Source organism: Pimephales promelas, chromosome 19 (assembly GCF_988280905.1).
Source record: "Pimephales promelas chromosome 19, fPimPro1.hap1.1, whole genome shotgun sequence".
In the NCBI taxonomy this organism is placed as follows: Eukaryota; Metazoa; Chordata; class Actinopteri; order Cypriniformes; family Leuciscidae; genus Pimephales; species Pimephales promelas.
In genome coordinates, this window is record NC_142787.1 from 22092622 (window position 1) to 22105501 (window position 12880).

At 35.7% G+C, this 12880-nt stretch overlaps 1 long non-coding RNA gene across 1 annotated transcript; it reads left to right on the plus strand.

Moving 5' to 3' along the window:
- Positions 1-219: 219 nt before the first annotated feature.
- Positions 220-12879, plus strand: LOC148970804 (uncharacterized). The gene is made up of 5 exons (XR_016147740.1): positions 220-332; positions 1489-1596; positions 12082-12178; positions 12413-12562; positions 12746-12879. It is a non-coding gene; the product is annotated as an uncharacterized LOC148970804 (long non-coding RNA).
- Position 12880: the final 1 nt, after the last annotated feature.

Consider the following 12880-nt stretch of genomic DNA (forward strand, 5'->3'; position numbering starts at 1 on the left):
GAGGGAATTTTGTGTCTGCTCCATTTAATGTATGCAATGGAGTCAGACAGGGAAGCATTCTGCCCCCCTGATTTATCGAAATTGCTAAACAGCTGTGGAACTGGTTGAATGGTCGGTAATTAACACTATCATCAATCACTTTATGCAGATGATTTGGTTATCTTCAGTCCATATATTACTGGCCTTCAACAGTTATTGAGGGTCTGTTCTCAGTATGGTTCAGATTTTGACATTAAATATAATCCAAAGAAGAGTAATTTATGATTGTTAAGAATAAGGAGGACAGGAGACAGTTATTTCCTCAATTTTCTCTGTCTGGTATTGACTTTAAGGTATGTGATGAAGCTAAATATTTGGGATATTATATAACTGAGAATCTGTCTGATGATAGGGATATTTATAGACAGTGTCGTATGATATGTGCACAAGCTAATTTATTGATTTGCAAAATTTGTATGCGCTCTGGATCTGTAAAGATTGCACCTTTTAGGGCATATTGCACTCCGATGTATACTGCCCATTTGTGGCGGCAGAAAAGAAAGAGCAGAAACTCAATGCAGCTTATAATGATGGAATGAGGCAGCTGCTTAAGGTGTCACGATGGAGTAGTACAAGTCAATTATTTGACAGTGTTGGCATGCCCACCTGTTCTGCTGTTCTTCTCACGCAATCTCATGTACAGATGTATGTGTAAGTTATTCTCTGGTCGACGTGTGTGCGGGCACGCTTTGGCGAGAGAAATGCTCATATAAGGAGTTCCACTGTCGTCTACGTCATTAGATCCACGATGGAGAAAAACAAAACAAAATTTTCGGTACAGATATTCTCCGTTATTCGTCCAAAATATATATATATCTTTTTTTTTAAACTTTGGCCATTTTTAGATTGAACCCCCCCCCCCCCCCCATTATATCTAAAATTATGCGTCTTGTAAATGTATTTTCCCTCATCACTTACAGTGAAAACAGGACATCCCACATTTCAATATTTAAATACATTTATTTCATCAGTTATGCATATATTGTGGTGGTGTATGTTACATTTTATGTTGTTTAGTTCATGTTTATTAGGTCATTGTGGATTGCCCTGGTGGTATTTAGTAATTGTGTGGCTAACACAAACTATTTACGTTTCTCTAGTCATAGGTCAAGGAAAGGCTAGTTTTGAAAAACGTGTCCTTCTTTTACCGCATATTTGTTTTATGGCTTAGGTTAGTTACATTATATAGGTTATTTAACTATCCCATAATGCCTGAAATATGGCCAACCTGTTATTTAGAGATTTCTGACAACCACAGCTGCCATTCTTTAAATTATTTTTTTTACAGTATATACTGTTTTCTTAATGTTTCTAAAAAAATAAACATTTTTAAAATACAGAGCATGACAAACCTAATTGACAGTAATGCTGATACATCATACATTAATGCAAATGTCCACTGCTTGCTGGGTTTGTAGCTGTTATTTAATGGAATGATCTGACTTACAGGCTGTGCTCAGGTAATGTTTTCTGACTGCACATCCAGACTGATGAAATCCAACCTTTATGGCTCTAAAATATTCATGCCGATGGCAACGCTCAATGTCTTTCCACTCAGTAAGTATGCAATGCTTTGTTCATCTTGTTCCAATTTCCTTTAGTGAACGGCCTGTCTGTTCTTAAGAAGATAATCAGGCAGTTCATCACTCTTTTCATGCTTTTGGACTATTGGTCATTTTCAGCTCTGTCCAGGGGTTTGAAAATCATATTACTGTCATCATCACATTAAACTGTTTTATCAGCTGGTTGTAGTGGTTGGACACTTTATCATGAAATTACCCACAATCAGGTGTCCAACCAAATACTTGTTTCAAAATGACAGTAATCTTGGTTTGTTCTTCACTGAGAGGGTTTGAGTTTGCCGGTTTCTTGTTTGTGTGTCTCACAGCATTTAGAAGAACCTTACTTTTACGGGGACAACCTATTTATTGCGTGAGAAATCAACATCACATGAGTGATGTGTGACATTTAGTTTAATTTGAAGCAACTGTTAGATTCCACATGTCGAAATTCCCCTTGTTAACTTCACCCAAAAAATAGGATTCTTTAATTATTAACACACCCTCATGTTATACCAAATAAACAGATTGAAATTAAAGTTGTTCACTGAAAATCTTGGTGGAAGGAAGACATTTTTGGACTCAACTTGATGACAGATTTCTTATTTTTTTTGCGAAATGTCTTTGTGCATACACACACACATATATATATATATATATATATATTGTTTTTTTTTTTTATATTTTTTATATTTTTTTATATTTGTTTTTTTTTTTGCTTCATTTGGTTCAACATCAAGATATTGTATATTGAGTATAGAGTGAGTATATATATATATATATATATATATGTTGAACCAAATGAAGCAAAAAACAAAACAAAACAAATATTTCACAAATGCTACGCTTTAAACAAAACAGTCATTTTGTTTGTGAGAAATGTTATAAATGACTATACATAGGTCTAATATTTTCTTCTTTGTCTATTGCGGTTTTAGTTTGAGTAATTTTTTTTAATGTACTAAACTTTTTCATTTCTAATTTTTCTCATTTATTTATATAGTTAATAACATTTTTCATATAATATTTATATTCTATTATGTCTACTTTTTCACTTAAGAAAAAAGATGTATTATTTTTAACATGTTAACAGTAATTCATTATCTATCATTAGTAAACTACATTAGATAGCAACAACAATTCTGCAGTATTTATTAATCTTAATGTTAATTTCAACATTTACTATTAGGCCTACATTAATTAAAATCAAAAGTTGTCTCTTGAGTTAATTCACAGTGTACTAACTTGAACAAACAATACACAATTATATTTTTATTAACAAACATTAAAAAATATGAATAAATGATAATGACACCAGGGTGGTCGGCCACCAGAGAATCTGTGGGGATTTGTCGAATTGATGGCCTGAGGTCACAGGACCCATAAACCCTAAGCATTGTAAAGTGACAAAACAAATTCATGGTGAGGAGGGTGAGGGTTAGGAAAGGGAGTCACAGAGGAACCTTTCAGTTTGTGGAAATCTATCTACAGCTTCTATCTCCTGATGCTCTCATGAAGTTCTCATAGACCGTGTTTCATTACACTTCAGCATATGAGCGGCTGGTTATGCTATAGGCTCTTCTTTGACAGTACCAGGCAGAGAATGTCAACATTGGGGTGGGACGAGATTCAGGGAGCCTCTTTAGAGTAATGTTCACAGTGCTAGAGGAGTAGAGGGCTGTCTGGATGAGTAACAGTCCTGTCTGTCTGAAACAGTCCAGCAGCCCCTCTATCAACAGCCAGAATGCTATTTTCTTCCAGAAATAGAGGTCTCTGCTTCACAGATTCTGTGTAGGTAAAAGCAGCTGGCACTCTCGCCACTTTTATGTCTGAAACCAGCTCTGGCCCTGGTTATGATTACTGATTCTTACAAGTGCTGTAATGTATTTTGTCATAACATCAGACCTTCTCTGGTGTACTGTCAGTTCCTTTCCCATGGCTTTAGATCATGTACTCCAAGGGCTTGAACATTTGTTGTCTTTAAAATGTTTCATTTTTATCGGGACCGCAGGTACAAATACAGCAGGGGGGGAAATTGAACATGAATGGGGGGAAGTCTTTCTGGCTTGTTGGATAAAGAAAAGTGAGAGCACTCCATCATGCTCTGATTGGTTATTATATGCCATGATTGGTTCACGTGATAAATCCCACTTCGTTTTTTTTTTTTTGTTTTTTTTTTTGCTTGATTCGCAAATCAGTCTGACTTATTTCAATTCGGACTTATTATACGCCATAAAGTGTGTATCATATGCACGCGAAAATGCGTATACCATACACACGCAAAAACTATTTTTGGCGTATAAATGGCATGAGAAATGACATTCGTACTATAGATACGAACTTTCATGAGATCGGGCTGTTTTTGTAGTGAGCTACCAGCCCGGTGAAATTAAAGGTACATCTTCGTGTTTATGACCAGTGTTAACCAAGCATGACTGATGATCCCAAAAAAATTAGTTGACTATTAAAAAGAACAACTGAACATCAGTTCACAAATAATACATATTATATTTTTTTTTTTCTTTTTTCGATGTAATGTTTGCTAAACCAGGAAAATGTGACAACATTACGTGTAACTAGGACATGAATTTATATTTGATTGATTTATTTATTTCCAGTTGAAGCCATTTACTTCTGAACTTTCTAGTGAACAGAATCCTATAACCTAAATATTTTAGTGCTCTTTGATAGATAGATAGATAGATAGATAGATAGATAGATAGATAGATAGATAGATAGATAGATAGATTGTGATTATCTTGTACAGTTCTTGATCTATTTTTTCACAGTTTATCACTATTTTCTACTGATTTTATGTTTTTTATTTATGTTTCCACATATTTTATTATTACAAATATTTGTCATTATTAGTCTGCATGTGAAGGCGAACTTTGTGATCCAACTACTGTGAAAAATGCTTATGGAGAGTTTTTGCTATATGTTTTATTATTCCAGACAAAAGCAAATCTCCTGAATGCACTGTAAAAGAAACACAGCAGGCATGAGAGGAATCCAGAGCAATACTTTGAAATTAATGGTGTGACCATAGCCAGGAAACATGCCCAAGATGATTTCCTTCACTTCTGCTGAATCTGGGACAGGATTGTCGTAACAGTGCATAACTCATTAAAGGGAGAGTTCACTCAAAAAGGACAGTTCTGTCACTGTCATGTCAGTGCAAACTTGAAAGATTAGAAATTTTAAAGAATTTGCAATTACAATGAACAGACAGAATGTCCTCTTTTGTGTTTCTTGATAGAACAAAGTCGTACAAGTTTGGAACAACTTGAAGCGTGAGTACTCCATTTTGGAGTATTATTTGTAATTTAATTTCACTTATGTTTTTATAGCTTGTTATACCCCAAGTATAAATCTGAAATTTATGCGTAAGGGATTAGCTGTAAGAGTCACATGGTGTTGGAATGGTGCTGCACTTGGTGAGAATCATAAAACTTTACTGCTGCTTTCATCTTTGTTCACATTCTTTAAGAGTCAAGACGTGCTTTGAGTCTGGTGACCAGTAAAGGCTCATTTCAGACTGTATACATGGATGAGAACATATGACTAAGACGGACCAAACCAAGACATGAGCAAACAGGTTAATTACAGTTTATTAGCTAAATAGTGAGTGTGTGCATGTCAAGGATTTCTCCGTTAGGAACGTTTTTTATGTTTGAGAAAACTGCTGGATGCCTCTTGACTCAAGTGTTTGATTTCAGCTTTGTCACAATCACTCATCGAAATCAATAGATGCGTAGCATCATGAACATCTGATATCAGATGTACTTGACTCATTGCATAATTAGAGCCATGAGGAAGTTATAATGCAAAATTAATTAGGAGTTTATCAAATTTATGGCTTGGTCGTATTGTTTTTTGGTGGCTTGGCAGGATCAACCCCCTTCCCACATTACAGATGAGGAACTTGCTTTAGTAATTAACACGTGTTGATGTCTCCTTCACGCTCATTATGGTTTCATAGAACCGGCCCGTGTTCCCCTCTCAGCTTCAGCCCTGCATGGCTTATGTCAGTTGGTTCATTCCATAGAAGAGTGACATGTGGCATACGTATGACCATCAAAGGATATTTGCGCCATATGGAGAACTTGTCCTCTTCTTATCTCGCTCATCACGAGAAGATATATTTAGTGGATAATATGTGTGGTATGGTCTAAATCAATATCAAAATATAGCTGCAAGCGATAATCATTAAGGTCCAAGCAGATTGGAAAAATGTGAAGCCACATTTCAATGCTGCAGTTGTTTTGATGGTAAATTTCTACTTCCTTTATTTCAGCTTCTTAGTTTTAAGGATACGTTTATAGCATACTGCACTATATTTTTACACAAATGTCATTCAAATTTGAGGAACAGATTGAATGTTTTGTAGAAAATTCAAAATGACAGAATTTTGGGTAACACTTTATGTGGCTAAATGTAGAATTCAGAAACCCTTGTTATTAGTGACACCGGTGGCCATTAAGTGAATTGCAGCCAGCAACTTATTGCTTTTCCTTGCACTCATGCACCCGTAATGTACAAGAGACTGTACATGATTCAATACTCACGCCATAGTTATTTTTAGTTCTTTGCTTAGAAGTAAAAAGAAGTTGGAAATACTTTTTTTGCGATTTACTGATAACAAACAGTACGCCATCCACGAGGGCGACATTTATGAATAAGTAAATCTGTGCTGCACCGCCTGCACGCTTTCCTCTCAATACCAAAATAAACACACCACAAAAATGTGAGAAAATAGCAGTTAAGTAAGCATCTGATCACATATAGATATGTTTGCTCAAGCTCTGCAATTCATGGGCATCATGTCAACAAATAAGGTCATTGAAAGTTCACTGTTATGGTTGATTATAAAGTAAGCGTTACATCCTTTCTTGGCAAAAAATCACCGGTGTGCTTTACATAAAAATCATTCTTTTAGTTTTATTTTTTTGTTTATATTTAACTTATTATTTATTCCAGTTTTAGTCATGTTAGTACTTCACCTTAAACCTATTTTTCAGTTATTTGCCAATAAGGCAACATTTCTAATTTTTGTTTTTAAGTTATATAATATTTTTAGTTAACAATAAAGCCACAGGTACACACACTCCGAACCACGGTCACCTGGACTCATCAGCATTTGAGAGTAATTGAAAAAAGAATGCCGTTGTAACAGAATATACAGAGTATTGTGTTTCACTTTGGCCGCAGGGTAAACTGGACACACGTTTTCCCTCTGTTGTGCTGTCTGCATGATTACAATGTTCCAGAGCATCTTTCTATGTCTTTTTGCCTCATTGGACAAAGAAACCACTGGGAGACATGTGGTCTGTTCTCTTCATTGCAATGTAATTGCTGATCAAGAGGGGGTTGAGAGTTCAAATTGGTGCAACAGATGGAAGGCACACTTTGATATATTAAGGGGGGAAAACAGAATATATATATATATTATACATATATATATGAATATATCAATATGTGCACTGGACAGATTATGTTTGTTGGACTCGTCTGGTATGAAAACAGTGGAATGTCTGATATTTCGTATGTATGTGGTTTCAGCAGGTGCTTTTCTGAGAGACTCAGGTGATCATAATGTTTCAGGTCATGCCAGACTAATCTCATGAAATGGTGTATGTATGAAACGCCAATTCGTATTTCCATTTTTGGCATGCTATCAACACGCATGATCACTTTTCAGTGTGTTTATGTACACCGTTGACTTAACGTTACATTACTGTATATATAAATATATGACCTACCCCAACCCCATCCTTAAACCTATACCCGTCTCTGAGGTTAATACCATTTATGAGTCTTCCCCTACCATCCTAGAAAAAAATATCGCTCCCCAGATGTAGATCTACATTTTGCTTCGTTTCGCTCGGACATTTACACGCATACACGCAAATAGCTCAAAATGCGTATAGATAACACGCCACTTGACTTGAAAAAGTCATGATGTCATGTTGGTCATGCAGTGTTATGGCACCTGTTACTGCTTGAAAATGTTAAGATTAAAATGCACGCTTATGCATGTGGTAATTTTATAGTGCATTCAAGGTAGGCATTTAACTGTGTGCTACTTGGGCATCAAACCCGGCCATGACCCTGAAAATTAAACTCATTGGCATTTCAAATGCAGTTTTTTAACAATTAAGCAATAGTAGCTGAAAAATGAGAAAAGATAGTTGATTATACAGAGTAAATTTATTATGATGTTTGAAGTGGTTTAATCAAGCTTCTGTGAATTATTTGTTTTAGGAAAAAGAGGGAACCCTCACCCTCGTTAAGCTCATCTGTACATTGTTTATATTTTGGACATTTACAGATTTAGATTAACAAGCTGAACGGGAAAAAGAACTGCACTGTAAACTTTATTACATTTACACCTCAATTGCTTTATTTTCTTATCATTATGTGAAAGCAAATTGACCAACAGTGTCTCTTGCATCTGTTCTGGTCCCTATTAATTTATTTTAATGTAATAATTTAATTTAAAACAATATTAATAATAATATAAATATAATATTATATTTAAATAAAAAAAATAATAATAATATAATACAAATACAATGTTTTACTTGATACGTATTTTTACGTATCCAAATTTTTAGTATTAATTCTATTCTTATTTTTCATTGTCATTTTCAACACCTGATGCACAAGTTAAACTTACGTTTTTTGGTGTTTGGTTTAGTACAAGGGGTAGAACATATGTTTCTGTCTGTAGCAACGCTCAGTAACCTGAGGCAGTCATTGATAGAGTGATCCTGCACACACTGACTCCAGTTCAAGTGTGACATTCAACCTCCACCTCCTGCTTAGGGAGGGCAAAGGTACTTCTGGTGTCATCCTGTCGATTAGCCAGCCGTGTCATAATGGCTCTACTTTTTGTGACCTCTGGATGACTGTAGTTTTCTTACCGTCCTCCTAGAACTCCTAACAGAAATTTATAAATATCAGTTTTAACTTATTCATTGGCTCTACGTGCTATAGACTTTGCAAGACTATAAAAAGTAGATAACCTATCTAAATTCACTTATACACTGCTGAGTTTTTCAGTCTCTGTTAGGTTTGATGGAGGGGGATTGCTTTGTCTTTTGAAGGGCCTGGGAATATTTTTGTCTCCAGTCTCCTCCCAAAAGCCACCTGGGCCTCATTTCCTCACTTCCTCTCCTTACACTTCATATCTTTCACTGAGAGTTAAAACACCTGATAAAACGCCCTGCTGACACCTGAGACCAACTAAAAGATTCATTTCTGAATGAAAAATAAATAAATAAATAAAAAATAAACCTTGGGGGCATTATGAGAGTTGACTTTTTTGGTTGTTTGTTCAAAAAAGATGATCATTTCAGTCTTTATTGACTAATTTAGTAATTGTTTACACTTTTTGGAAATATGTTTTGTATGATCTCACTGAGCTAGTAGAACAAAACTTTTGACCTGTTTCTTTTCTGTACTAATTTCGGTCCCACTTTATATTAAGTGGCTTGAAGTACTATGTACTTGCATCGAAAAATAAGTACAATGTACTTACTGTGTTCAGGTTGTATTGTAAAACACTTTAGCTGCTATTGAGATCTTCTACATGTAAGGTTAGGGTCAGGTGTAGTGGCATGGGTTGGTTTAAGGGTGGGTTTAGGTGTAAGAGAAGGGGTAACAGTGTAATTACAAATGTAATTACATAAATTAATTACAGCTGTAATTACATTTCAAAATATAAGTACAATGTGAAAACATGTATGTACACAATAAGTCCATTGTATCAAATTGTTAATTTCAATGTAAGTGCATAGTACTTAAAGCCACTTAATATAAAGTGGGACCCTAATTTTGAAATGTTGTTCATTCACTTTTTTTTTTCTCAGTGCGTCATTTTCTTAATCATTGCATTGTTCCGCGTTGAAGAACTTACACCCATGAGCTGCCGCTTGACAGATCCAGTTAGATTGTGTTATCATTTATTCATTTAGCTTCGCTTTCCCTGAAACTAGAACTAATCTAACCAATGTATTATTTACCATGAGTGAATACTTAACTAATGCATATTTCAACGGCAGGCAGCTGCGTCTTTGTCTTGGAGGTGCTGATCACTTAGTGCTATTGAATGAGCTTGGAGATTGTGACAGGTCACAGGTTCAAATGCCCAGAGGTCAATGTCACACACATATAAGCACAATGACAATTAAGGGTTTGTCTTGATCCACCCTGTTACAGCCTTTGCAGCAACTTTAACGGCCACTGACCTAGGTATTTTCTGGTTTGGAAAACCAAATGCATACTGTTAAGAATAATAACTCTCACAGAGTCACTAGTTTAATCAAATCTGCTGCACATTTTTTATATGGATTCTGTGGCATAGCACACAAAAGATGCATGTCTTGCTGCTTTTTGTTTTAAAAAAGTGGGATACGGCTAGGAAATTGGTGCAAATTAACCTCAAATTGAAGGTTGTCAGAGGTGTCAAACAGTTCACATTGTAGCGTTACTTGTGGTAGATGTGAATTGCATGAACTGTGTTGCACAAATAGTGAATTTTTGTAGTGCACACTGGTTAAAATCTATTTAGCTTATTGGTACTAAGCTTAGGGGCCCAGTGCCATTCCTGCATAGAAATGCAGGAACGGTATTGGAGTTTCCTCTTAAATATTGTGGTTGGCTTGCAAATTAATCATTAAGAAAATCTTGGATTAAATGAGAGCAAGATAAATGTAGGCTTTGAAACTGGTCAGTATATTTACCCATATTTAGCTTTCAACATAGAACTTAGGAACAAACAGTCCTTTGGAAGTTCGCTGCCTGAAACCCTCTCTTTTAGCTTGCACAGTGACGCACCTGAGAGAGAGAGAGCCCAGGCAAAGGTCCTCGCTACAAGAAAGGTAGAATTTCACCCCCTTTGAAGTAACAGAGAAGGATTCAGGCCCCTCATTAGCCAGATAGAATCTACACTCAGACATGTAAGTTAGCGATTCAAATCTATTGGGACAGATTGAATTCCGTTAAATAGTGCTGTTTTTTAGTTTTCTCAGGCTCTCTTGGCTATCTCTTATGAGGCAGCAAACAATGAGAAACACTGCAGGACATTCAGTGGCAGAGGCTGGCTGGGAAAAAATCTCTGGCTGTCTCATATTCGCTCCTTTCACAAATCCCTCCATAGATAGGTTATCTGCGTAAATGGCAGTCTGTACCCCAGAGTACTTTAATATGATAATGATTATTTTTAAAGAGGACAAGAAAAAGGAAAGTTGGTCAGCAGAATTTTAAAATAGGTGAAATATTCATGGAATAACTGTGAAAATGCACTAAAACAGACAAAATGCAAAAGTAATCGTACAAAAACTTTTTAACTGTACTTGTAATTGTTGTTCTAAATGTTCATTATTTATATATAAGTTTAATTTATATATATAAGTTATTTAAATATATAAGTTTAATTAAAAGTAATTTTTTCTCTATATATATATTTTTTTCCAAATAGGTAAAAAGCACTGATAAACATGATTATTGAACATGATTTAATGTATTATTTATAAATTTACTGTATATAAATAGGCAATGTATCCCAGTAAATATTTAACTTTTAAATTTAAAATAAAATCATTTAAAAAAGTGTCAGAAAAGACATGAAAATGTTATTTCGGTGTAATAGACAATAGCAAATAATAGGATTAGTCTAAAGTCACAGTGTCCTTCGTGCACTTTTACCTTCCATCACTTGTGGTGGTCCGATATTCACTACAAACAAAAAGAACATTCAGTTCCTCTTTAAAAAGCAATTAAGTGTGTCGTAATAATTAGTTCTTTGAGTTCCCATTCTTTTGATTGGTTCCTTGTCCTTAGTGTTGGCAGGAAATGTCTGACAGAGGAAGTGTGTGATAAGACCAAGGTGTTTGCAAGGAGATGTGAGATTAAGTGCTTGACCAACATTTCTGAGGACCCCGGCCACCGGGTTAGACAAGTAATAGGTAGATGGAGCTCTTGAGGGTTACGGGGAAAGGAAAGACACCTTCGATTGAAAACAGCCATTTATCCTCAAACATGAGCTTTTGAAAGGATTAGTCTTGGGTTTTGGGTTTTTTCCTGTTGTTAAAGTTTGTCTCACTAGAGGGACCCAGTGCCAGTACAGTTTTATTTTAACTCCAGACTCAAGAACAAGCAGCACCCCACATCTTTGCCATTTCAATGACAATATGCAGATAAGAATGCGAGAAATAGTACTTTGAACTTCGTGCTATAGAAAATGATGACAATGATTTGCCGGGCAATGTGTTTTGCAAAACAATAAAGTAAATGATGAATGAAATTGGCAAAGCTATATCTGTTTCTGTGAGCACAATGGAAAGATTTGTATCTGAAGATAACTAGACTTCTTGACATAATATTGACAGAAAATCACACTGTTTTGTGAATGCTTTTAAATGCACTAGGCACAGTTTAGTTGTACTAACACATGTCTCTTTTCCCTCTTTTTTTGCAGCCCTTCCCCCCACCCGTAATGAGTACATTTTTACCAACCCCGGGTAGTGGTTGACTTCCTCGCTTCTTTGCGACTCCAATAGATCTTTTGGCACAGGGTAAGCCTGGCATGAATGTGAAATGATTATGCAACATGAGATTTTTAATTAATAAGCTTTTCCTTCAGGACACCCCCTCACAGAAATGTCTAGAAACACACATAATCCCTTAAAGATCTTCTCACACCTTATTTAGTTAAAGTACTTTCTGACTAGGCTCTCAGCTGTGCTACAGGTTGGAATTTAAGACTGAAGATGTGCCCAAATATGATATAAATGATATTTGCTTGGCAGAAGTTGAATCTTGCTTGGTTTTTTCCACTGAAAAACGGCAAGGGATGTCGAACAAAAGGAGAATAAGCGGAGATACGGATTATGTCGGGGAATATGAAAAGGAAATTAAACCACACACAAACCAGATTCGAAATAAAGATTGCATTCAGGGTGAGTTCTGTCCCACAACAGCATTGATGTCTCATTTTGTTGTAGGAAATGCCTTTTTTTTTAAGTGTAGTTTAATGGCTAAGACTTTTATATCACTATAAAAGTTTCCAAAAGTGAATTCAAGGTACAAACAGTGCAGGTACATCCGAGTCTTGTTTTTTTTCTCTCTCTATCATTGGACAGAAGACTGATGAGGATGGCGGTAAATGAGGTAAAAGCAGCAATCATCTCCAGGTGTCTCTGACATGGCTCACATATGCCACGGGGGGGCTGCAGCAGTTAGCCGGAGGAGACCTGTACGGGCCGACGCATGGGGCT